A 25,522-nucleotide genomic window follows, 5' to 3' on the forward strand; every position below is an offset into this window, starting at 1 on the left:
TAAACCTTGGTATTCATAAAAGTTACATCTCATAATCCACATCCAAACTTCTGATGTGAAGATTATTATATTAAGAGGTCAAAACAAAGGCTGAAATATTTATAGCAACAGAATATTCTGATAACTCAGAAATCACAATCTCTATGAGTCTTGAAAGAAGGTCTCCTTTCAGTTACCAATAGGCAACGAATGTACTACAACCAGCATGTGGGTTCACATTCAGAAACTAATTTAAATGCTGTTCAGCTACAATAATATTTTTTAAAACTGTTTACAGTTTTGTAGTTTAATCAATCTGAAGAGTTTTATTTTTATACTTCAGTCTCTTAATCAGACGTAAAGACAGAGCTTGCATCTCATCAGCAAAAGTACACGTTAAAAAGGAAAACACAGAAATGCACTTTTCTTGACTGATGGACATGTAGCTCTATTTAATAGATACTTTATATTTAGTATTTTATTATTGAGCTTAGTTCAGTATAAATGCACATTTTCAATGTCATGAATACATGGCATGAATGATGTGACAAGCAATTTGCATTTATATAGCACCTTTCAAAGGTTTAGGAACGCAAAGCAAAGCATAAATGCTTGTGTAACTTTGCAATTAAGAATTCACTTCTAATTACTCCTACTTAAATGTGCAGTCTCTTTTTAATCACAACATTTTTACACCTGTGGTTAAGTGCTCTGACAGAGCTTTAGCCTTATCTCCAAAGCATGCAAATTGCATGACTGGGTTTTGTAATAAAAGCTACATTTGCCAGAGGGAAAATGATCACAGACATGTAATGCCAATAACAATATTAAAAACATAACTAAATTTCAAAGCATCATTCTCTTAGGTTATATACTCATTCAAATCAACACACACTCGCACGCACACAAACACACACAAATGCATGTTCAGCTCTGGAACACGCACAAGTTTTTGGCCCAGATATACTTCTGCTATCACCAGGAAGTTAAGAGATGAGATCTGAAAACCAGCTTGTAAACGTACGCTTGCCTGTAGTAAATCTTTAGCTACCAGAGCTACAATTGCTAGCATGTGTGAGATTCCTCGTTTTCTTGTATAACCAAGGGACTAGTAAATAATATGATGTTTTTAAAAAATGATATCCTGCTACTAGGGGAAAGCACAATTCGGCTGCAACATATGGTTCTGGAGGGCTACAGCCTCGTAAATGGGGCTGAGGAAAGAAAAGCAATTCTGGGAAGGTGGTTGTAGCTAAAGAGAAGGCCCTGGTGACAACCATCTACATAACTGACTGCAGTAAAGCATGAAGCTCCATTTTCCAAAGCTGATTAGAAAGAAGATTTATTAAGAACCTATGATGATCTGGGGACCAGTGTAACACAAATAGACAAGGCATGGTTCCTGCACCTTGAAAGGCTGCCAAGAGGCAGCAGAGCTGGGTGGACCCAGAAGCAAATACATTCCAAAATCCACAGTCAGTCATGAAAACCTAAAGAAATCAGAAATTCTTGAATTTTTCAATAAAATAGCATCAATTGTCTGAAAAATATTTTTTTTAATTTTATGGGTTTTTTTTAACGATTTACTTATTTATTTATTCAGAGAGAGCGAGAGAGAGGCAGAGACACAAGCAGAGGGAGAAGCAGGCTCCATGCAGGAAGCCCGATGTGGGACCCGATCCCAGATCTCCAGGATCACACCCCAGGCTGCAGGTGGCACTAAACCGCTGCGCCACCTGGGCTGCCCTCTGAAAAATAATTTTAAAACAGGCTGTCCAGCTTAAAAATAAATATTGAGTCCTTCCTAGATGCCAGATATTGTGCTCATCTGATGATGAAAGTGATAACAATCACAGCAATAATAACAACAGCAATAATAATAAAGATGATCATAAAGGAGTGTTGGAGAAACCACATAACACTTCCTGAATTGAGGAAAGTCTCAGGATAGAGGGCAGGGGAGAAATAACTAAACACTATAATGTATACTTTTGTAATCTTGTGTGCAGTGCTCTGAGAGCAGAGAACAGTGAATATTTACTTCTCCTAGTCTTTGGGAAAGACTCCAGGAAGACAAGGACAGTTCAGGAGGACTGTGAAATGCCAGTAGGAGTCTGCCAACACAAGGTTGGTGGGAGAAAGAGGATTATCAGGGAGGAGGAACATTTAAATTCGAATATTCACACAAATTCTTTGCGTGACCCTTGACTTCATACCTAAGCATGACTATAACAGCATGTTAATCAGGAGTATAGTCTCAAAAGTCAAATTGTCTCTATTCATGTCTAACTGTGTGACTTTGGACAAGTTACTTAGCCTGCCTGTCTCAGTTTCCCCATCTGCAAAGTGGGGAAAAGATCCTCATCTGAGGATCATTGTAAGAACTGAATAGTACTTAATATTAAGTATTTAGAATTTTGACATATGACTAACGTTTAGTAAATATCAGCTGTTGGTTCGGTTTGACTTCTGTGTCTTTTTTAGGTAAAGCTAGAGCCATTACCAGTATATGGTGAACAAAACAGCAAAATAATCATCCTCTGCCCCTGCCCCAGTCCCAGTATGTTAGGAAGCCTGTCTGTTGCTGGTTTCTGGAGGGCAAGATGTTGGTGCTACTGTGTGAAAAATAAAGCATGATACCCTTTAAGTCTGCTTCTTTCCCACTCACACTCCCCATTAGACTTCTCTCGTCTTTACAATTATCCAATGAGGAAAGTAGTGTTATTATCTCCACTTTACAAATGAGGGCTGAGGCTTAGAGAGAAAATAATTCAGCAAGTTCAAGAGCCGCTTACTTGTGAAGCCATGATTAAAATTTAGGGTGTTTTAACTGGGGAAACCAATTACTAACCACTTTACTGAAATGTCCTAAGATAGAGTTTCATCCAGACTAATCACCCCTCAAGGACTGAAGCATCAAAGGAGCCCAGATTCCATTTCCAGGAGGGGTTGAAAGGGGGGTGTCTAGGAATTCTGAAAGCCTCCCCTAACTAAAATCCTAAAATGCTGGATTGAAAAACATATTGGTGAACTTGTCACCAAAGGAAGGAATCTGCAGAGAGCAAAAAGTATGTGAAAGCAGGGATACTCAGAGATAAATGATCCATGAAAAGAGTTTTCAACAAGAAAATTTCTATTGACTCTTGGGGACTTTGAGCTACTATTTCGATGGCTACATAGTGCAGGTGACAGAGGTAAAGACTAAAGTTCACTAAACATGAGTAGCCTAAGAAATGATTTCTACATATAACTAAGACCCTTAAAAGGAATCAGGAAAGGGGATCCCTGGGTGGCTCAGCGGTTTAGTGCCCGCCTTTGGCCCAGGGTGTAATCCTGGAGACCTGGGATCGAGTCCCGCATCCGGCTCCCTGCATGGAGCCTGCTTCTCCCTCTGCCTGTGTCTCTGCCTCTCTCTCTCTCTCTCTCTCTCTCCCCCTGTGTGTGTGTCTCTCATGAATAAATAAATAAAATCTTAAAAAAAAAAAGGAATCAGGAAAGAAATAAGAGGAAGAGGAGCCCATCTGCCATGGCTATGACATCACTCTATAATCCACAGCACCTCATTCTCACTGCAATGATCTCTTTCCATCTTATTTTTGTTAATTGCAGATATACCTCAGAGATACGATGGGTCATGTTCCAGACCATGGCAACAAAGTGAATATCAAAAGAAAGGCAGTCAAACAAAAGTTTTGGTTTCCTAGTGCATGAAAGAGTTATGTTTACCTTCCACTGTAGTCTGTTCAGTGTTCAACAACATTATGTCTTGAAAAACAATGTAGATACCCTAATTAAAAATTACTTTATAACTGAAAAATGGCCTTTTTATTACCATCATCTGGCCTTTCAGTAAATCATAATCTTTTTGTTTGCAGAGGGTCTTTGCCTCGATGTTGATGGCTGTTGACTGATCAGGGTGGCAGTTGTTGAAGGCTGAAGTGGTTGTGGCGATTTCTGAAAATAAAACAACAATAAAGTTTGCCGCATCAATTGACTCTTGCTTTCACAAACAATTTCTCTGTACCACGTGATGCTGTTCGATAGCATTTTACCCACAGTAGAACTTCTTTCAAAATTGGAGGCAATCCTCTCAAACCCTGCTGCTGCTTTATCAACCAAGTTTATGAACTATTCCAAATCCTTTGTCATTTCAATTATCTTCACAGCATCTTCACCAGGAGCACTTTCCCATCTCAAGAAACCACTTTCTTTTCTCATCCATAGGAAGCATCTCTTCAACCATGGATTTTTATCATGGTGTTGAGGCAGTTCAGTCACGTCTTTTTTTTTTTTTTTAAGATTTATTTATTTACTGAGAGAAAGAGAGGAGGATGGGGAGAGGAAGAGGGAGAGAGAATCTTCAGCAGACTCCGCACTGAGCAAGGAGGCCAAAATGGGCTCGCATGATCCCCAAATCATGACCTGAGCTGAAATCAAGAGTCAAATGCTTAACCAACTGAGTCACCCAGGCACTCTAGTTCAGTCACATTTTTTAGGCTCCACTTCTAATTCTAGTCTTCTTGCTGTTTTCACCACATCTCCAGTTATTTCCTCCACTGAAATCTTGAATCCATGAAAATTATCCATGAGGGATCAAATTCTTCCAAACTCCTATTCTTGTTGATATTTTGACATTATCTCATGAATCATGAATGTTCTTAATGGTATCTGAAATGGTGAACCTTTTGCAGAAGGTTTTCATTGACTTTGCCCAGATCCATCAGAGGAATCACAATCTATGGCAGCTAAGGCTTTAGGAAACGTGTTTCTTAAATAGTAAGAATTGAAAGGTGAAAATACTTGATCAGGCTTCAGGATGGATGTTGCGTTGGCAGGCAAGAAAGCAACGTTAATCTCATTGTCCATCTCCATCAAAGCACTTGCATTACCAGATGCATCAACAATGAGCAGTTACTTTTTAAAAATAATCTTTTTTTTTTTTTTTTTTCTGAGCAGTAGGTTCCAACGGTGGGCTGAAAGTATTCAGTAAACCATGTTTTAAACAGCTGTGCTTCATCCAGGCTTTGTTGTTCCATTTCTAGAGCACCGAAAAAGTAGATTTAGCATAATTCTTAAGGGCTGTAGATTTTCAGAATGGGAAATGAGCACTGGCTTCAACCTAAGTCACCAGCTGCCTTAGCCCCTAACAAGAGAATCAGCTTGTCCTTTGAAGCCAGGCACTGACTTCTCCTCCCTCACTATGAAAGTCCTAGATGTCATCTTCTTCTAACAGAGGCCATTTTATCTCCATTGAGGGTAGTCACCTTCATTAATTATCTTCTGGATAACTTGCTGCAGCTTCTACCTCAATTAGCACTTGCTGCTTCACATGGTACTTTTATGTTACAGAGATGGCTTCTTTCCTTGAACCTCATGACCAACCTCTGCTGGCTTCATACGGTTTCCTGCAGCTTCCCTGCCTCTTTCAGCCTTCCTAGAATTGAAGAGAGTTAGGGCCTTGCTCTGGATTAGGCTACTTGGCTGTTTGGTTCAGAGGCCTAGTGCTCGGCCTATGTTGTCTTTCAACATGCCTTCCTCATTCAGCTTAATTATTTCTAGCTTTTGATTTAGAGGAAGAGATGTGTGACTCTTTCGTTTGAACACTTAGCAGCCATTGTAGGGTTACTAATTGGCCTAATTTCAATATTATTGTGTCTCAGGGAATAGGGAGCCTGAGGAGAGGGACAGAGGCAGGGGAATAGTCAGAACATATACAACATTTACCATGTTTGCCATCTTACGTGGGCACAGCCCGTGGCCGCCTAAAATGGTTATATAGTAACATCAAATCACGGATCAGTCATCATAAAAAGTATAATAATAATGAAAATGTTTGAAAATCATGAGCATTACCAAAATGTGACCCAGACATGCACAGAGCCAATGCTATTGGGGAAAAATGCACTGATAGACTCGCTTGATCACGGGGTTATCACAAAACTTCAATTTGTAAAAAAAAAAAAAAAATGCAGTATCTTCAAATTGCAATAAAGCAAAGAGCAATAAAACAAGGTATGCCTCATATGTCAATTAAATCTCAATGAAGCTAAAAAAAATCTCAATAAAGCTGGAAAAAATCCCCACAAAACATAAGTTAAAAACGTAATACGATATGCTGGATGGCAATTATCAGATGTGTCCCAGACACCAATCGAGAAGCTGCCAAGACAGGGTCGATGGTGAAGATATGCTCTTTCCCTTTGTCCCTGAGAATGTAGATCTCATGGCAATCAAAGTCACACAGCAAAAGAAATCTATTCAATTAATTACAAAGGGATACTAAGGTATATCAGAGCCCGAAGCCCAGAGATGCACATACAAACCTAGAGGCATTGAAATATCACATCTATTTCAGATGGTCACCGGAAAAAAATAATACATATACTAATGAATAAACAGCTGGTAGATTTTGAGAGTAAACTATCGCTCTGTGACTATAAAGTAACTCTGAAACAGACACTGTCTTCCAGTATTTCATAGGACAAAAGAAAAAAATTGTGTCTAAAACTCTACATCCATAGAAAACCTTCCCTTCAACTATGATTTCTATCTTTCTTTCATACATTTATAAAATATATGTTACCACTGTCCAGAAATGAATGAGTTATAAAGGTTTTTGCTCCAAAGATATAATTGAGCTTCACATAAGACTTGACTCATTCATTTAAAAAAATTTTTTCATTCAAACTTAAAACTACTGAAATTATTGATGGTGGCTCTCTCAGAAGGAAGATGTCAGAAAGAAACCAGAAAAAAAAAAAAAAAAAAAAAAGAAACCTAGTGTCTCTGAGACTCCTACCTGATGGGTAATTGAGTTGCAAACCCTTTAGCTATGCTGTTATCATTCCAGTGAATTCAGTCTGCATCTGTGAGTGGAGAAGAGCCTTTGTCAGATATAGTTTCAAAGACCTCAGACCAAATATATGTAATTATTTTCTATCCCCTGAACATTTTTTCTTAGAAGGAAGTAATAACCAAATGCCTAAGAAAAAGACCCAGGTAAAAAGAAATCCATTTCATGTTCCAATTATCCAGGTTGAAGAAGAAAGTATAACTTTTAAATTACATGTGATAGAGCAATACTTCTGTTATAAGAAACGAAATATCAAGTATAAGGAGGACTTTCATTAACTGAAATAACAAAGGTGGTTTTATTCCCTATTACTCTATTATTCCCTATATATAAATGAATATATATGAATATGTGTCGAGCATATATGAAGACATATGTATGTATATATAAACATGCATGTAAGAGAGATTTTGGGTAGTACGAGGGGCTGCAAACAAGCGCTCCTAAAAACTCTTAATAAGTTTCTATGTTGATTCAAACCTGCTAGTGTATATTTGTAGAGCAGTCCATGACTTGAATTCTTTTTCCATGTGTTGGGTGTCAGTTGTGAGTCACCATCTCTGTTTACAAGGTGGCTTTAAGCAAGTGTCTCACTTACAAGCACACTCTACTCATATGCAAGCGTTCAGCATTCCTCTCCTCAGTCGTATAAAAAAAAAAAAAAGTACTTATCCGAAGATGAATTTCCATTCAGCTTGAAATGCTTTGCTGTTTCTCACTTCCCTCGTTAGTGCCAAGTGATTGGCAAGTTACCCTCCAGACAGGGCACCGTCTTCTATGTGTCGATTTAGGACTAAGTGCCCAATAAAGCATAGCCAAAAGGAAATATATAAATCTGTTTTGAAATTCAATAAATTTATAAGCCATGCTACTCACCAAGGCCTGTGGGAGCATATACATCATAAAACACCACTGTAAAGCTATAAATATTTCAAGCAGTTAGTAACGGCTGAAAGCACATCCCTGAAAGCCTGGTTAAAGATGGGCAATGCACGATGCCCTAGTCAGAGCTGGTGCAAGGTCCTTCCAGCAGTCTGTTTTTCTAGGCAAATGAAAAGGCACAGCCCCAGCTGGCACCTAAGGCTCCTTTATTTCAGGTCGCAGAGGTGCTGAAATTGTCTCAAGTTCAAGCCCGGTTCTGTTGATTGCCTCTCATCATCTTTCCTTCTGCCCACCCACTCTGTGGGTTCTGTTTCACACCAGCTCACATACAAGCAAGAAATGAGCTGTGCGGGCGATGGGGTAGGAGAGCTGAGGTTGGCACATGGAACAACTGGCCCGCCGTTGCCTTGGGTTACTGTGTCTGGGCCTTGGCTTTCCATCTGCAGAAACCCCATTCAACCCCCTTTTTATTCCTGGATACCATTGTGTTTTATTTCACTAATATATCCTCTCTGTTTTTTTTGTTTTTTAAGATTTTATTTATTCATGAGAGACACACAGAGAGAGAGAAAGAGAGGGAGGGAGGCAGAGACAGAGGCAGAGGGAGAAGCAGGCTCCACGCAGGGAGCTGGAGGTGGGACTCAATCTGGGGACTCCAGGATCAGGCCCTGGGCTGAAAGCAGGTGCTAAACCACTGAACCACCCAGGGATCCCATTCTCTCTGTATTTTTTTTTCCTGCTGCCATATTTGGATATAGATATAGACTGTATCCTAATATGGGCATTTTTGGGTTTAGCTGCTTTCTATGAGTATACAGTATTTAACACATCAAATATTTTATCATGACTGAAAAGATCAAAGCTCAGGTCATGGTAGTTTTGTAAATTTTGTCCATTCTCCCATCACTGATTTGAAAGTTATATATTTTCCTTTAGCACATTATTCTAGCGTCATTTAGCCTATCAATGCCTTTTGGGGGCTTTTCTAAATATTTTGGTACACATTCAACAAAATCTAAAGTAAAGTATTTTACTTTATTTTCTCTCTGAGTAAAACAAACCTCTGACAGCATTTTAACTTCATTTAATCCCTCCCACTGTACACATCATTTTGGTCAAATATTTTTTTACCCCACAAATTATATATTATTGTTTTATATCATTATTGTTTGTTAAGATTTAATCAAATAAATATTGTGATATTTATTCATTATTATTCATTCTTGAATCTTGCACCTTCTTTCTGATATCTTTTTCCAAAAGCACCCCCTTTAGAAATGACTCTAGTGAAAGTTTTCTGGTGGAAAACTCTAATTTTGTCTAAATATATTATAAAAATTATATATTTTCCCTTCTTTCAGCTCTTTAACAGATTATTTCTCATTTTTGTTGCTATCATTAATATTAAAAAGTTAAGTGACTCTCAAACAGCAATTTCCTCTGATTGCTTCTAAATAGGCTTTGTTTCTGGTCACCTGCCTTTCACAATATTGTCTGCTGATGGTCCTCTTTTTCTTCATAGGACACAAAATCTTGAATCTGATTATTGGTGGTTTTCACCAGTTTTGCGTTATCTTAGCTGCTATTTTTTCCAAAATGGCTTTTCTCTCTTTCAATCTGTTGGATCTTCCCAACTTTTCCTCTCTTTCTTTATCTCACTTTTGCATTTCTTTTTTGTCTTTCTGTGTTACTTTCATCTTTAGATATTTCTTCCAACTTACTGGTGTCACATTCACCTCCATTTTACTATGCCATGGGACATATTTTTGTGGATACATAAGTATTTCTGCTGGGAAAATACCAGGGGTGGAATTGTGGAGTCAGAGGTAAGGTAAATAGCTGTGTGAGAAACTAATTCCCTGCCCAAGTATTTGTACCATTTTATATTCCCATAAGTAATCTCTGAGAGTTCCGTAGCTTCTCCACCATATAACACTTAATATTGTCAGTACATTTTATGTTAGCCATTCTAGTAATTTAATATTGTATTTTCATTATGATTTTAATATATGGTTCTCTGATACCCAATAACATTAGCTTGTCTTGTGCATATTTACATTGTTTTTATCTTTTTTTGATAAGTGCCTGTTGAAATCATTTGCTTATTATTATTGCATTATTTGTCTTTTCATCATTGTATTACGATGTTCTTTATAAGTCCTGATATTACTTTACTGTTAGATATATATAGTACATATTTTCACCCAATGTTGACACATCTTTTCATTTCCTTAACATTGTCTTTTGAAAAGCAGAGTATTTTTTATTTTTATTAAGACCAATTTATCATTCAAAAAAAAATAATGCACTTTGTACCCTTAGCAATCTGTCGATTTTATTCTTTTGTAATTCTGTTATGGCTAGTTGAGTTCTTTGAATTTCCTATTTTCTAAAAAACACAACTATTATTTTATGCCCCTCAAAAAAGCCTGCTTTAATTTTGACATAGGTAAGTTTTAAATCTACGAATCAATTAATGATTAACACAATAATAACATTGACTCTTTTAACCTATGAACATTGCATATCTCTTCATTTATTTAAGTATTCTCAGTAACGTGCTGATAAATGTTTAAAATCAGCTGTTTAGGATACATAGCTCTCATGTGCAGCATTTGCTGATTTCTATGGTATAAATACTCCTAGCATAACTCATCTTTAGTTACCAATGTGATGTGATTGAACAGGAAGTTGGGAAAGTGGGCTCCAATGTACGATCAAGGCTTCATTACTCTGGTGTGGTGATCTTGCAAATTGTTAAATTTATTTTCCTAAAAGTTTTATGTCTTTTGAGGCTAGCATAAATGGGATATATAATTTCACTTTCCAAATGTTTGCTTCCAGAATAACTGGAATACTATTTATGCTTACATTGCTCTGTGTTCTGTTACTTTGCTTTATTCACTTACTAATTCTAGTAGGTTTTTTCTGTAAATTCCTAAGGTTTCTTTAGGTATAAAATGATGACATTATATATGAATAGAGATATTTTTATGACTTTTATGCCATTTTCAGCTCTAGGATTTTGATTTTTCTTGCTACCATTAATACACAAAATTTGTCATTTTTATCTATCCAAGAGTAGAGCCAATAAAAGCTATCCCATTATTTAAATTAATAAAAGCTATCCCATTATTTAAATTAAATTTTTATCCTTTTTTTGAATATAATACAGGTAGTATAAATTCTGATCCCAAAACACCTGAGTTAAAATTTACCATTAGGAATTCCCAAAGAAGACATTATTTTTAAAAATATTTTAGTGATTTTTTAGTATATTCATTATGTTGTGCACTCATCATTGTTATCTAATTTTAGAACATTTCCATTACTCCAGAAAGAGAAGCTCTCCCTACTCGCAGTTAGTCTCAATTTCCCCCTCCCTATATCCCAAAATATTTGCCTATTCTGGATATTTCATATAAATGGAATTATATGTGGCCTTTTGTGTCTGGCTAGTTTAGTTTAGCATACTGTATTCAAGGTTCATCTAAGTTGTAATGTATATAACAGTATTTTCATTCCTTTTTATGACTGAATAATGTTCTGTTGTATAAATATACCACATATTGCTTATCCATTCATCAGCTGATGAGCCTTTGGGTTGTTTCCACTTTGGGGGGGCGGATTATGAATAATGTTCTTATAAGCATACATGTGCAAGTTTTTGTAGACATGTTTTCAATTCTCTCAGATATACAACTAGCAGTGCAATTTCTGGGTCAGGTGATAATTTTATACAAAGCTTTTTGAGGAACTACCAAACTATTTTCCACGATGTCTACACCATTTTACATTCCCACCTGCAACGTAGGAGAGTTGATTTTTTTTTTTAAACATGATTGCTAACATTTGTTATTTTCTGTTTTGTGTTTTTACTTAGTAGCCATCTGAGTGGGTATAAAGCTGTATCTTGTGATTTTGGTTGATTGTTTTCCCTAGTAACTAAGGATATTGAGTTTGTTTTCACATGCTTGTTGGTCATTTGTACATTTTCTTTAGAGAAATGTCTATTCAAGTCCTTTGCACAATTTTTAGTTGAGCACTCTGTCTTTTAATGCTTGAGTTGTAAGAGTTCTTTATTTTGGATATTGGATCTTCATAAACAAATACTTTCTCCTATTCAGCATCTTTTTACTTCCTTAACAGTGTCCTTTGACATACTTAATTGTGATAAAGATAAATTTATATTTTTCTTTATTGTTTAAACTTTTGGCGTTATAAATTTTTTAAAAAGTGGAATAATTCAAGGTCATATGGCCTAATCCAAGGTCATTTAGATTTTCATTTGTATTTCATCTTCTAATAATTTTGTAGTTTTATTTAGTTATTTTTTTTAATTTTGTAGTTTTAACTTTTACATGTAGGTCTTGGAAGCATTTTGAGTTAATTTTTATACATGGTATGAGGAGGTTTCCAAATTCGATGTTTAACATGTGGCTCTCCACTCATTTCACCACCATTTGTTGAAAAGACTACTCACTGCCCATTGAATTATCTTAGCACTTTTGTTGAAAATAATTAAAAATAAACGTATGGATTTCTTTCTGACTCTCAATTCTTTTTTTTAGCATGGGGTTTTATTAGTTTCAGGGGTAAAATATGGTGATTCAACAATTTCATACATCACCTAGTGCTTATCATGACAAGTGCACTGCTTAATTCCCATCATCTCTTTAATCTATCCTCCCATCCATCATCCTTCTGGTAACCACTAATTTGTTCTCTACAATTAAGAGTCTGTTTCTTGATTTGTCTCTCCCTTTTTTTCTCCCCTTTACTCATTTGATTTGTTTCTTAAATTCCACATATTAGTGAAGTCATATGGTATTTGTCTTTCTCGGTGTACGATGTAAGAAAGTGATTCAGGGGCAGCCTGGGTGGCTCAGCGGTTTAGCGCCACCTTCAGCCCAGGGCCTGATCCTGGAGACCCGGCATCGAGTTCCCTGTCAGGCTTCCTGCATGGAGCCTGCTTCTCCCTCTGCCTGTGTCTCTGCTTCTCTCTCTCTCTCTCTCTCTGTCTCTCATAGATAAATAAATACAATCTTAAAAAAGAAAGTGATTCAGTTGCATTCCTTTGCATATAGCTGACCAATTTTCCTAAAACCATTTGTTGAAGAGATGTTTTTCCCATTGGATACTCCTTCCCACTTTGTTGAAGATTAATTGACCATGGAATTGTGGATTTATTTCTGGATTTTCTATTCCATTTTATTGATTTCCATGTCTGTTTTTGCCATACCGTTTTGATTACTACAGCTTTGTAATATAACTTGAAATCCAGAATTGTAATGCTTCCAGCTATGCTTTTCTTTTTCAAGGTTTCTCTGGCTATTTGGGTCTTTTGTGGTCCCATACAAATTTTAGGTTTGTTTTAGTTCTGTGAAAAATGCTGTTGGTATTTTGATACGGATTGCATTAAATGTGTAGACTGCTTTGCGTAGTATAGACATTTGCACAATATTTGTTCTTTCAACCCATGAGCATGGTATTTCTTTATGTCATCTTCAGTTTCTTTCATCAGCGTTTTATAGTTTTCAGAGTACAGGTCTTTCACCACTTTGGTTAGATTTATTCCTAGATATCTTATTTTTGGTGCAATTCTAAAGAGGACTGTTTTCTTAATTTCTCTTCCTGCCGCTTCATTATTAGTGGATAGAATTCTGCACACTGATTTTGTATCCTGCAACTTTATTGAATTCACTTAGTTCTAGCCGTTTTTTGGCTGATTCTATCAGGTTTTCTATAGATAGTATCATGCCAAAGAGTGAAAGTTTTACTTCTTCTTTACTAATTTGGATGCTCTTTGTTTTTGTTATCTGATTGCTGTGGCTAGGACTTCCAGTACTATGTTGAGTAAAAGTGGTGAGACCAGACGTCTTTGTCTTGTTCCTGACCTTAGGGGAAAGGCTCTCAGGTTTTCCCCCAGTAGGATGGTATCAGCTAGAGATTTTTAAAGTTTTTTTTAAGTTTTTTTTTAAGTAAGTTTTTTTGTAAGTTAAGTTTTTTTTTAAGAAGTTTTTTTTTTTAAGTTTTATTTTTAAGTTTTTTTTTTAAGTTTTTTTTTTTAAGTAAGTTTTTTTTTTTAAGTAAGTTTTTCTTTTAAGTAAGTTTTTTTTTTTTTTTTTTTTTTTTGTTTTTTTATGATAGTCACAGAGAGAGAGGCGGAGACACAGGGAGAAGCAGGCTCCATCCACCGGGAGCCTGATGTGGGATTAGATCCCGGGTCTCCAGGATCGCGCCCTGGGCCAAAGGCAGGCGCCAAACCGCTGCGCCACCCAGGGATCCCTAGAGATTTTTCATATATGGCCTTTATTATGTTGAGGTATGTTCCCTCTAAACCTACCTTATTAAGGGTTTTTCTCATGAATGGATGAGGCTTTTTTTTCTGTGTCTGTTGAAATTACTTTTTCTGCATCTATTGAAATGACCATATGGTTCTTATCCTTTCTCTTAATGATTTAATGTATCACATTGATTTGCAAATGTTGAACAAACCTTACAACCCAGGAATAAATCCCACCTGATCAGGGTGAATGATTTGTCTAACATATTGTTGGATTTGGTTTGCTTGACTTTTATTGAGGATTTTTTACATTTATGTTCATCAGAGATGTTGGCCTGTAGTTCTTTTTCTGTGCTGTCTTTATCTGGTTCTGGTATCAGAGTACTGTTGGCCTCATAGAATGAATTTGGAAGTTTTCCTTCTTTTTCTATTTTTTGGAGTAGTTTGAGAATAGGTATTAATTCTACTTTAAATGTTTGATACAATTTGCCTGTTGAAGCCTTCTGGTCCTGGGTTTTTGTTTGTTGGCAATTTTTGGATTACCAATTCAATTTCTTTGCTGGTTATAGGTCTTTTCAAATTTTCTATTTCTTCCTGTTTCAGTTTTGGTAGTTTATGTTTCTAGGAATTCATTCATTTTTTGTAGGTTGGTATATAATTTTTCATAATATTCTTTTATAGTTGTTTGCATTTCCTATGGTCATTATTTTTCCTCTATCAGGTATCTTTATTTATTTGAGTCCTTTCATTTTTTTTTCTTGATACTCTGGCTCAAGGTCTATCAATTTTAATGATTTTTTTCAAAGAACTAGCTCCTGGCTTCATTAATCTGTCCTATTGGCTTTTTTAGTTTCTGTACCATTTATTTCTACTCTAATCTTTATTATTTCCTTCCTTCTTCTTGCTTTAGTTTTCGCTTGTTTTTTGTAGCTTGTATGGGTGAACGGTTAGGTTGTTTATTTGAGATTTTTCTTGCTTCTTGAGGTAGGCCTCTATCGCTACAAATTTCCTTCTTAGAACAGCTTTTGCCTCATCCTAAAGCTTTAGGCCATTGTGTTTTTATTTTCATTTGTTTCTCTGTACTTTTAACTTTTTTTCTTTTGTTTTCCTGGTTTACACATTCATTGTTTAGAAACATGTTATTTAACCTGGACATATTTGTAGACTTTCCAGATTTTTTCTTGTGGTTAGCTTCTAGTTTCATAGTGTTGTGGTTAGAAAAGATGCATGGTATGACTTCAATCTTCTTGAATTTGCTGATGCTTATTTTGTGGCCTAATATGTAATCTATTCTAGAGAATGTTCTGTGTGCCCTTGAAAAAAATATGTATTCTGCTGGATTTTTTTTAAGATTTATTTATTTATAAGTGAGAGACACATAGAATGAGACAGAGACATAGGAAGAGGGAGAAGCAAGCTCCCTGCAGGAAGCCCAATGTGGGACTCAATACCAGATCCCGGGATCACACCCTGACCCAATGGCAGACGCTCAACCACTGAGCTACCCCCTGAGTCCCTATTCTCCTATTTTAAGATGGGATATTCTGAATTTATCTGTTAAATCCATCTTTTGCGGTGTGTCATTCAAAATCAATATTTCCTTGTTGATTTTCTTTAGATGATTTGTCCATTGATATAAGAGGGGTATTAAAGTCTCCTACTCATATTATTATTATCAATTCATCCTTTTATGTTTGTCATTAACTGTTTTATGTATTTGGGTGCTTCTATATTGGGTGCATAAATATTTACAATTGTTATGTCTTCTTGTTGGACTGTCCCTTTTATTATTATATAGTGTCTTTATCTCTAATTACAGTCTTTGTTTCAAAGTCTATTTTGTTCAATATAAGTATTGCTATTCTGACTTTCTTTTGCTATCTATTTGCGTGAGAGATGTTTCTCCATTCCCTCACTTTCAATCTGCAGGTATCTTTCAGTCTGAAGTGAAAAATCCCCTGCTAGCTTTATGGGATTTCTCTTATATGTTACTGTCTTCTTTTATCTTACTGATTAAAAAAAAATTGTCACTATACTTTGCCAATTTAATTACAATATGTCTTGGATTTGTTTTTGTGGATTTTGTTGGGGGTCCTATGTGTCTCCTGGATAACTGATCCTTTCCCCAGATTAGGGAAGTTTTCAGCTGTTATTTCTTCAAATAAATTTTCTGCCCACTTTTCTCTCTCTTCTTCTGGGACTCCTGTAATATAAATGTTATTATGTTTGATGACAGTCAGCAGGGCTCACCACTGACTCAGTGATAGAGTCACTGAGTTCCCTAAGTCTATTCTTATTTTGCATCATTCTTTTTTCTCTTTTGTTCAACTTGATTACTTTCCATTACTTTGTCTTCTGGGTCATTAATTCATTCTTGCTGTTCATTCCATCATGTGTGTTTTTCATTTTATTTATTGAGCCCCTTATCTCTATGTTATTCCTTATCGCCATGTTAAAGGTCTCACTCATGTTTTTCACTTTTTTCTCTAGTCCAATGAGTATCCTTATGATCATTGCTTTAAATACTCCATCAGGCATGTTACCTATATCTCTTTCCCTTCAATCTCTGGCCACATTCTTGCCTCATTCTTTCATTTGGGATAAATTTCTCTGTCTCCTCATTTTGTCTAAGTTTCTGTGTTAAGAAAGTCTGCTGTCTTGAGGGTAATGGCCTTATGAAGAGGTCCTATAGTGCCCTGCTATGTCATGTCTCCTATTCCCCTGAGCCTGGTACTTCCAGAAACGTCTCCTATGTGTGCTGCATGTGCTCTGCTGTTTTGTCCTGGCCACTTTATCCTTAAGTGCAATCATCTGTTGAGGCTCTCTTTGCCTGTTTGAGCAGTATTTGGTCTCTGACCTGAATGTATCATGTTTTAACTGGGTGTGCTCTGGTCTGCTTGTAAAATGAGACCTGTCACCACTGACAGAATGAAGGCTTTGCAAAACTCCTGAGTCAAGAGACATGATGTGACCAAGGTATTTGGGCCTGTTTTCTAGGGGTGGGTACCTCCTGTGCAGGGACTGAGGCAAGCAAGACAGTGAAGGGCAGATCCACTAGAGTGCAGGGGGCAGGGCTTGCTAAAAGCAAGTTAGGCAGCCAGCGTTGGCACTGCTCCGGTTCCTATAGGTGGCTCTGTGTTTAGGCTGAAGGGTGGCGGGGGGTTAGAGGGAAATGGTGCCAGTTGGTTCCTCTGTTCCTGGAGGGATCTCTCTTTACATGCCGTCTCTCTGGGATGCACTCCGAGATGAGCAAATATCCACCCTACTGTGTACTCCAGGCACTCTTCAGATCTGCTTCCACACTGTATGTGTATGTATTGTCTCCCTGCCCTCTCTCCGAGAGCACAGCGTCCTCCCAGCTCTACCCCAGCCAAGCCCAGTGACCTTTAAAACTCCAGGCGGTAAGCCCTGTTGGTTGCCAGAAGTCATAAAATTCAGCCCCTCTCACTTTCCAAGCCAATTGCTATGGAGCTTCATTTTCCCCCATCTGCTTCTGTGTGTGTTAGCCCTTCTCTGTGACCGGGCTCCCTCCTCGCCACAGCAGCCTTGATCGTTTTCTCTCCCAAACCACATCTCCAAACTTCCTGCCTTCTTTGATATGGCCTCTTCTCTACCTCTAGTTGTGGGATTTGTTCTTCCAATCTTCAAGTAAATTTCTGGGGTATTTAGGATGTTTTGATAGTTATCCAGTTGTACTCATGGGATGAGGTGAGCTGGGTCCTCCTACTCCACCTCCATCTTATAACTCTTGGACTCTCAATTCTAATCACTTGCTCTATATGTCAATCCTTGAGCCAGCACCACCCTGTTTTATTGCTAAAGCATTGTAGTAAGTCATGCAATCAAGAATATGAGTCCTCCAAATGTTCCTTTTCAAGACTGTTTTGGCTATTGTGTGTTGGAAAAGACATATACTTTAAACAAATTCTTTCTGTTTGGGCACCTGGGTGGCCCAGTCAGTTGAGCATCCGACTCTGGGTTTTCGTTCAGGACATGATCTCAGGGTTGTCAGTTTGAGCCGTGTTGGGCTCTACGCCCAGCGGGCAAGTCTGCTTGAGGTTCTCTCTCTCTCTCTCTCTTCTTCTGCTGCACCCCCCTGCTCATGTTTTCTCTTTATTTCTCTTTCTCTCTAAAATAAATAAATAAATCTTAAAACAACAACCACCTTTCTGTTCTCTTGAAACAGACCAAGACTGGAATATATTTCCATTAGCTTTGTTTGAGTACTGTTTTGTCCTAGCTAACTCAACCAAAAGTGCCCTTCTGTGGGTTATCTCTGACCCCAATTGGGCCCAAGACATTTTGCCTCTTCCCTGGCATATAGCCTTTTTAACACCCATGCCATACATTTATGAGAAATCAATAGCATACATCATACTTAATGATGAAAGACAAAATGGTTCCACTATCCAGTTTCCCAAGGCAGCTGTAATATATATCTATAAACTTGGTGGCTTGAAACCACAGAGATATATTCTCTCATAGTTCTAAAAGTCAGAAGCCTGTAATCAACATGTGAACAAGGTCATGCTCCGTCTGAAGGTTCTAAGAAGAAACCTTTCCTGCCTCTTTCAACTTCTCATAACTCTGGACATTCCTTGGGTTGTAACAGCTTACCCCCAGTCTCTGATATGCCTGCTCCATTGTGTGTATCTCTGTGAGTCTTTTTCTGTTTCCTATGAGGACACTATTATTTGATTTAAGGCCCACCTTAACCTGGTACATCTCATTTCAATCCTGACTACAGAGAACTCACTTCCAAAAAAAAGTTATAATCTGAGGTCCCAGGTAGATATGAATTTTAGAGGGACACTATTTAACCCAATATACACCCTAAAATCAAGAGCAAGGCAAGATAGATGTACAACAGTATACTGCAATTACATAAGGATAAGAGCCAAATGAATTGAAAAGGAAAAAAATACATTTAGTCACATACCTGATTGTATAAAACCCTCATAGTATTAATATGTGAGCTTAAGAAAGTCACACAATACAAGTCCATGTTTTTAAAAACATATTTCTTTATTATAGCAACAAACAACTGGATATTGAACTTAACATTCATAATACTATAAAAAGAGTGAAATACTCAGAATTAATTTATCAAAATATGTACAAGGACTGTAAACTGAAAACTACATTTATTGTATTTAGAACAAATATTAGTTTATGCAAATTATTCAGTTAGAGATTAATAAATTTTGCCAATACCATTCTCAACACATTTATTAAATATTTTGATTTGTTTTCTTTAATCTTATTTTGTTTTCTTCCTCAATCTCTTGATTTTCAGCAGCTACTAATGCATTAGAGAAGCAAGTGCTATTTATTATTTTTCACTAAAATAATATCTTGCCTTATTTTTAGCTGTCTTAATGTGAATGAGGTAAAGTAAGTATATTAAACAGAATACTGTATTTTTTAAAAAACATTATCATTTTAATTAAAAACATGTCACATTTGAAATTTTTTTCCAGCTTATCAAAGTACAACAAAATTGTAAGATATTTAAAGTGCACAATGTAATGATTTGATATACACTGTAGAATTCCCTCCATCGAGTTAATTAACACATACATCACCTCAGACATTCACCTGTGTTTTGGAGTGAGAACATTTAAATTATACTCTCTTAGAAAATTTCAATGATACAGTACAGTGCTATCCACTACTGTTACCATGTTATACATCAGATCCTCAGATCCTACTAATCTTATAGCTGAAAGTTTGTACCTTGCACCAGCTTCTCCCTATATTCTCTGCCTCCAACCCATGGAAACCACTTTTCTACTCTGTTTCTAGGAGTTTAAAAAATGTGTCACATTTTTATACTAAGAAATTGTATTTTTTTGTACTATTCCACCAAAGAAAGAATGCAATTCTCAGAAATTCATGAATGCAACATGAAGTTATTGTTTCCTATATCCTAAGCATGGACCTAGAAACTGAGCTTTCAAAGGTAAGCTAAAGGAGATTATAGCTGAAATATATAGAATATTAAAATAATGAAATCAAATTCTCTTTTTTATAGGAATATACTTAACACAGAAGGAGAGTGATAGGGGACCCATGAGAGAGGTGAAATATATAATTCTCTCTAAGCAAGCTTGCAAACAACAGTGCTCACTTTAGTCATGTTTTCTTATCAGTTTGTCTGGCAAGAAATAAATTAAAATGCAATTCCTTCTACAAATAAGTAGCTAGCACCTTACCTTGAAATGAAATGGTGCCAGGAAAAAAAGAAAACAAAATATATTTTTAAAAATCTATTAAAATACTAACAGAAACTGGAAAACAAAATTCAGAATGAAACTGAGAATTTTCATGTTACTAGATTTTTCTTGAAGAGTCTATATAAACTGTCCATTTCAGTGTTATCCTATCTCAGTGATGTCAACCTGGCCTCCAAAGCTTAGTGTGAGAACAGAAAAGACATTTCCTGAGGCTATGCTATAATTTCCTACAATTCCTCCAAAATCCAACTGGCTCACAAAATATTCTTAAGATGACAAGTTTTTGTTATGTCACTTTTATGAGCTTCAGAGTATCAAGTAACAGGTACATTGGTCATTTGGATCCCCTGGGCTGTCAGTCATAGATTTTAATTGCTACTTGTGCTTAAACCATGAACTTCTTGTTGAACCAGTTAGGAAAATTTCTCTCTTTTACTTTTTCACACAGTCTCATGATGAATGGCTGGCTAGTGAGGCTTTGACTAAACTGGTTGTGAGTTTCCCTGTAGTTTCTTGAAATACGATACCTAGGAAATATTGTATTACCTAAAATATTGCAGAAACATTTCTTTAAATGTGTTATTTAGTTGAAATCTAGAAATTAGACATAATTTTGATCAAATAATCAAGATGGGCACTAGTGATACCAGTTTTTGTTAGTCACCTAACGCTATACCCAAATGTTTCTATTCTTCACCTGTACCCTTTTTTATGGTTACTTGTGAGCAGAAACTAGTAAGATAATGTAATTTGGATGGTTCTTGATCCTTGACTTCTAGTGTCAATTGTCAGTTTTGACAAATCTCTCCTATTTCTGCTCCTTTTCAACCAGATTGTTAACAGCATTTTAGGCTTTCCATGTTTCATTTTGTACATCTGCAAATTGTTCTGTATTTTGCATTAAGTCAGACGTATAAATGTGTGAAGCACGTAAATCATTTTTTAAATCGTTTTCAGGAGGGAATTCAAGCTGAATTATATTTCTACTGAGGTTGATGGGTTAAGGCTGAAATACACATTTTAAATTTGCATCCTTGTTAACTGATGCATACATTTACTGCATCACAAGCTGAAGTTAGAGCAGCCTTCCATAGCAAAAGGGCAAAGAGAAATGAGGCCTTATCAGCTCCTTTTACGGACAAACCTGAATCTAAGGAAATACAGCTATTCACTAGCACTACTGCAAGCAGGGAGCTGAATAAATCTAAAAATGGGAAATCTGTCATCATCACCAGACTCCTTGATTTCAGGAAATGAACAATTTCTGCCCTGAAACAATTTTACGGCAAGCTCACATGGGTTAACAAGTCATGTCAGTGACTGCCATGGACCCTTATTTCTAATATTCATTTCTGTGTGCTTCATGAAACAGAGTATTAGGAAGCACGCAAGTAGAAGTAATAGATGCGTAAGAAGACATTCTTTTTAGTCAGCACTTGCTTAGCCTTTTTCTCTTCTCCAAATAGTATCAGGCAGGATTAATATTTAAGTTTTGCAGAGAGGACTGCTTAGATTAACTGTCCAGGACATCACTGTTTTTTTTGTTTTTTTGTTTTTTTGTTTTTTCCCTTAGGCATATCTACACTAAGCAATTTCTGAATCAACTTCACTGGAAAATCTTTACCAGCAGGAACTCTTCCCTACCCAAATGATTTGACAGAGATGGGAATGTTAAATTGTTGGCACAGGAAACATCAATTATAGAGAGTAATATAACTCTAGAAACAATATAAAACATTATTGAAGACTGAAGGCACCTTTCTGTCTCCCAACAATAAAAAATACAAAAAAAATACAAGAAGAGAAAAACAAAGCTACACAAAAATTACCCCATCAGAATAACCTGAACACAGAGAATACCAAAACTTAAACATAACCATGAATAAAAAGAGGAAAAAAGATCACCAAATCCTAGTGCATGGCCTTTCACATTCTGACCCCACCCTTGGTCTGTTTCTAGGCTTTTTGGTGAGCAAACGCAAACCATGAAAAACTGCAGGGAAGACAGAAAAAGGAAATGAGAGAAGGGAACCAAGGTTGATTTCAAATTATTGCATGAAAGACTAGCCCATACTAAGTCTGAAAATACTGAAAAACCTTCTGATAGTTAAGAGCATGAACTACAGGAACACCTGGATGGCTCAGCGACTGAGCATCTGCCTTCAGCGCAGGATGTGATCCTGGGATCCAGGATTGAGTCCCACATCAGGCTCCCTATATGGAGCCTGCTTCTCCCTCTGCCTTCTTGTCTCTGCCCCTCTCTCTCTCTGTGTCTTTAATGAATAAATAAAATCTTAAAAAAAAAAAGAGCATAAACTACAGAAAAGGGAGCACAACATCTGCATGATTTAAATAAGGAGTTTCTTTGGAAGGTATAGCTTTTAGGGGAGAAACAAAAAGGCAAAAGGGAGAGAGAAGCACTCTTAAGCCATTGGGGTAGTGAAGGGGAAAAATGTAAAAAAAAAAAAAAAAAAAAAAGGAAAAGGAAAAGGAAAAGGAAAAGTAGGCCCCTCTGAGAAAAGGAAGACTCACCAGCCCTTTTCCCAATACCAAACAAACAAGCATTAAAAATGTGCTAAAGTATCTGGATGTTACTAAAACAGGAAACTTTAAAAAATAACCTGATTCCATAAAAAATAGGAAAAGTAAAGCTAACCAATCCATATACGGTACCCTGTGCCCACAGGAAGCTGTGATTGACTTGTTCGAATAATTCTGTGGCCTCGTGAGCAACTGAAACCGAGTGCTCAGGAAAAAGCAGGAACTGCACCTGCCCCTTTGATAAGGTAGTTGTCTGGCCAGAGCACCTAATCTGCGAGAACAGAGTGAGGAGGGACACTTACAGTTAGGCTGTTCGAGTTTTTCAATTTTATAAGATGTCAGAGCAATACAAAATATTGAGCCTTAACTTTAGGTCATCCACCACACATAACCATGGCAAAGAGACTGGGAAGAAATGAATTGAACTAAAACACTTGGGAAAAGTGTTTTGACTCTATGCTGTAAGACGAAAGAGGAAGAAACCCTGTATGTCAGTACCGTAAACTAGTTATTCAATTTTCTTTCCTCACAAGGGTATGGGTTATCAGTTACGAAAATATTTTGTGTATAGTAGGATCCAACAAATAAGCAAATTTATTGTAGATGATGAGACCCAAGTATCTCACTGGTAAAGAAATATGATATAAACAAAGAAGAGGGGAAGACTTGAAAGAACTCTGATGGTCTGGGATATGAGGAAGGAGTGTTAACTCAGGGTAGATAGATATATGGATGCAGATATACATATATGTTGTATATACATACATATATTTATATATGCTAACCATGTGTACATGGCCATCAACATTTAATACTCTACCTCTGCATCTATGTATCTATCTATCCTTAACACTCCTTCCTCATATCCCAGTACTCTTCAAAGGTGTCAAGGTCATGAAAGGCAGGAAACACTGAGGAATTGACACATTGGAGGAGAATAGGAGACAGTAAATAAAATGTGGAGTCCTGGATGTGATAACGGATTAGAAAAAAAAAGATATTAATGATAACTGTGTGAAATTTGAATAAGGTCTGTATTTAGTTAATAGCACTACAACAATGTTAATTTCCTGATTTTGCTTATTATGCTATGGGTCACATAAGATGTTAGCATTAGGGAAAGTTGATTTAAAGTATATAGTGACTCTCTACCATATTTGAAACTTCTCTGTAAGCTAAAATACTTCAAACTAAAAAGTAAAAAAAAAAAAGTTTTATTTTCAACTCTGTAATGATTTTTGCATAATATCTCATCATGTACTCAATATTTCCATATATAGAAAATTGGGCTTAGCTATAGCTAAATAACTATTGCCATTAAGCTTGTCACAAATACGGGAACGATTTTGCATAGGGGGGTTTAGGTGTTATTTATATAAGTTACAACTGTGCAAGTAATAATATTTCATCAAAACTATAATTCTCCTTCAAGCTAAGATAAAAGTCAATATGGAATGGAAAAGAAAGAACCAGTTTCAAGTCTAAAAATGGGCCCTTGAGCTGTGATAAATCCAAATACATGTTAGAATTATAGAAGGAGACTTATCACTTGCACAGAACAGTATAATAATTCTAGGTCTATGGCATTGCCTCTTAGGTTATATTCTTTCCAAAATAACATGATAGATCTCTGTCATCTGTCTTCATGATATTCAAAAGTTGCAACTTATCAGCCACATAAAGATACTGAATTGAGGCTAAATTTAAGAAATATACAATGTTGTCATTTTCTATATAGGGCCAGGTTAGAAGGGCGTATGGGTTTTCAATTACCCATATATTCTCTCTCCAAAGAGAGATAGAGAGAGGTGATAGAAATAGAGATGATGAGAGAGAAGGAGAGGCAGAGGGTATGGGAGAGGAGGAGAGACACATATAGAATGTAAGGGATGCATAGATTTATCTACAGATAGAAGTAGACAAGATGCATGAAAGAGATAGGATGAATACATGATAGATAGATGATAGATAAATAGATAGATATCTATCTTGGTGTTGTATGTACAGTACATTGAACAATATTTGTTCATTAGTAAGTATCTCTATGAATTTCAATTATTTTTTCAATTTTTTCCAGGTTTTCTCAAAAGGCAGCACCTTGCTTGCTATCCCTAACAATGCAGTTAGCTCTTTATCATTGGTCAAGGAGTCCTTGAAACCACAGTCCTATTCCTTTAATGGGTTTCATCAGCAATATATATTTCAGACTTCACTGTATCCACGTCTTTGGACACACCCATGCTGATACTAAGTGGAACAGCAGGTGCAATTTCAAGAAAATTTAAATGAGAGAATTCAAATGAGTCTCTTCCTTATCCTTCCCCTCAATGCTTTTCTTTTCCATTTTCTCTTCCTTGATGCCCAAGTTATATAACATTGATGGCACTAAGGAAGACTGCCGAGAATTATTATCTTTATTACAATGCCAAAAAACAAAAAAAAATCTCTGCGATGTACCAGTCATCACAAGTTTCTGGAGCACAAGTAATCAAAAATTATGCCTTTGGTCACTAGACAAGTCCACAAGTGTATATACTGTCCTCCTATGAGCCTGAGGCACTGTTAGAATATGGAAATTGATCAATTCTGCTAGTCCTCTCCTCCTTTTAAAAACTGAGTGAAAATTCTGTTCAGTGACCTTGGTACAAAAAAAAGTTAGAAAGTCTCATATATTCATTAAATGCTAGGCCCAGAGTAAATGCTCAGTCAATGTCAACAATAATGACATTATAATAAGCATCATTA

At 36.4% G+C, this 25,522-nt stretch overlaps 1 long non-coding RNA gene across 12 annotated transcripts in view; it reads right to left on the reverse strand.

Annotated features, from left to right (window-relative positions):
* Positions 1 to 25,522, reverse strand: part of LOC112678999 (uncharacterized) — a 313,548-nt gene that overhangs the window by 192,682 nt on the left and 95,344 nt on the right. For 11 of the 12 annotated variants that reach the window (XR_007407999.1, XR_007407997.1, XR_007407998.1 and 8 more), the window contains exons 3-4: positions 6,779 to 6,845; positions 3,812 to 3,933 (exon numbers count right to left, since the gene is read on the reverse strand). This is a non-coding gene — a long non-coding RNA (uncharacterized LOC112678999). The remainder of the gene's footprint in view (positions 1 to 3,811; positions 3,934 to 6,778; positions 6,846 to 25,522) is intronic. The other variant, XR_007408000.1, reaches the window with a different exon arrangement.

Source organism: Canis lupus, chromosome 33 (assembly GCF_003254725.2).
Source record: "Canis lupus dingo isolate Sandy chromosome 33, ASM325472v2, whole genome shotgun sequence".
Taxonomy (NCBI): Eukaryota; Metazoa; Chordata; class Mammalia; order Carnivora; family Canidae; genus Canis; species Canis lupus.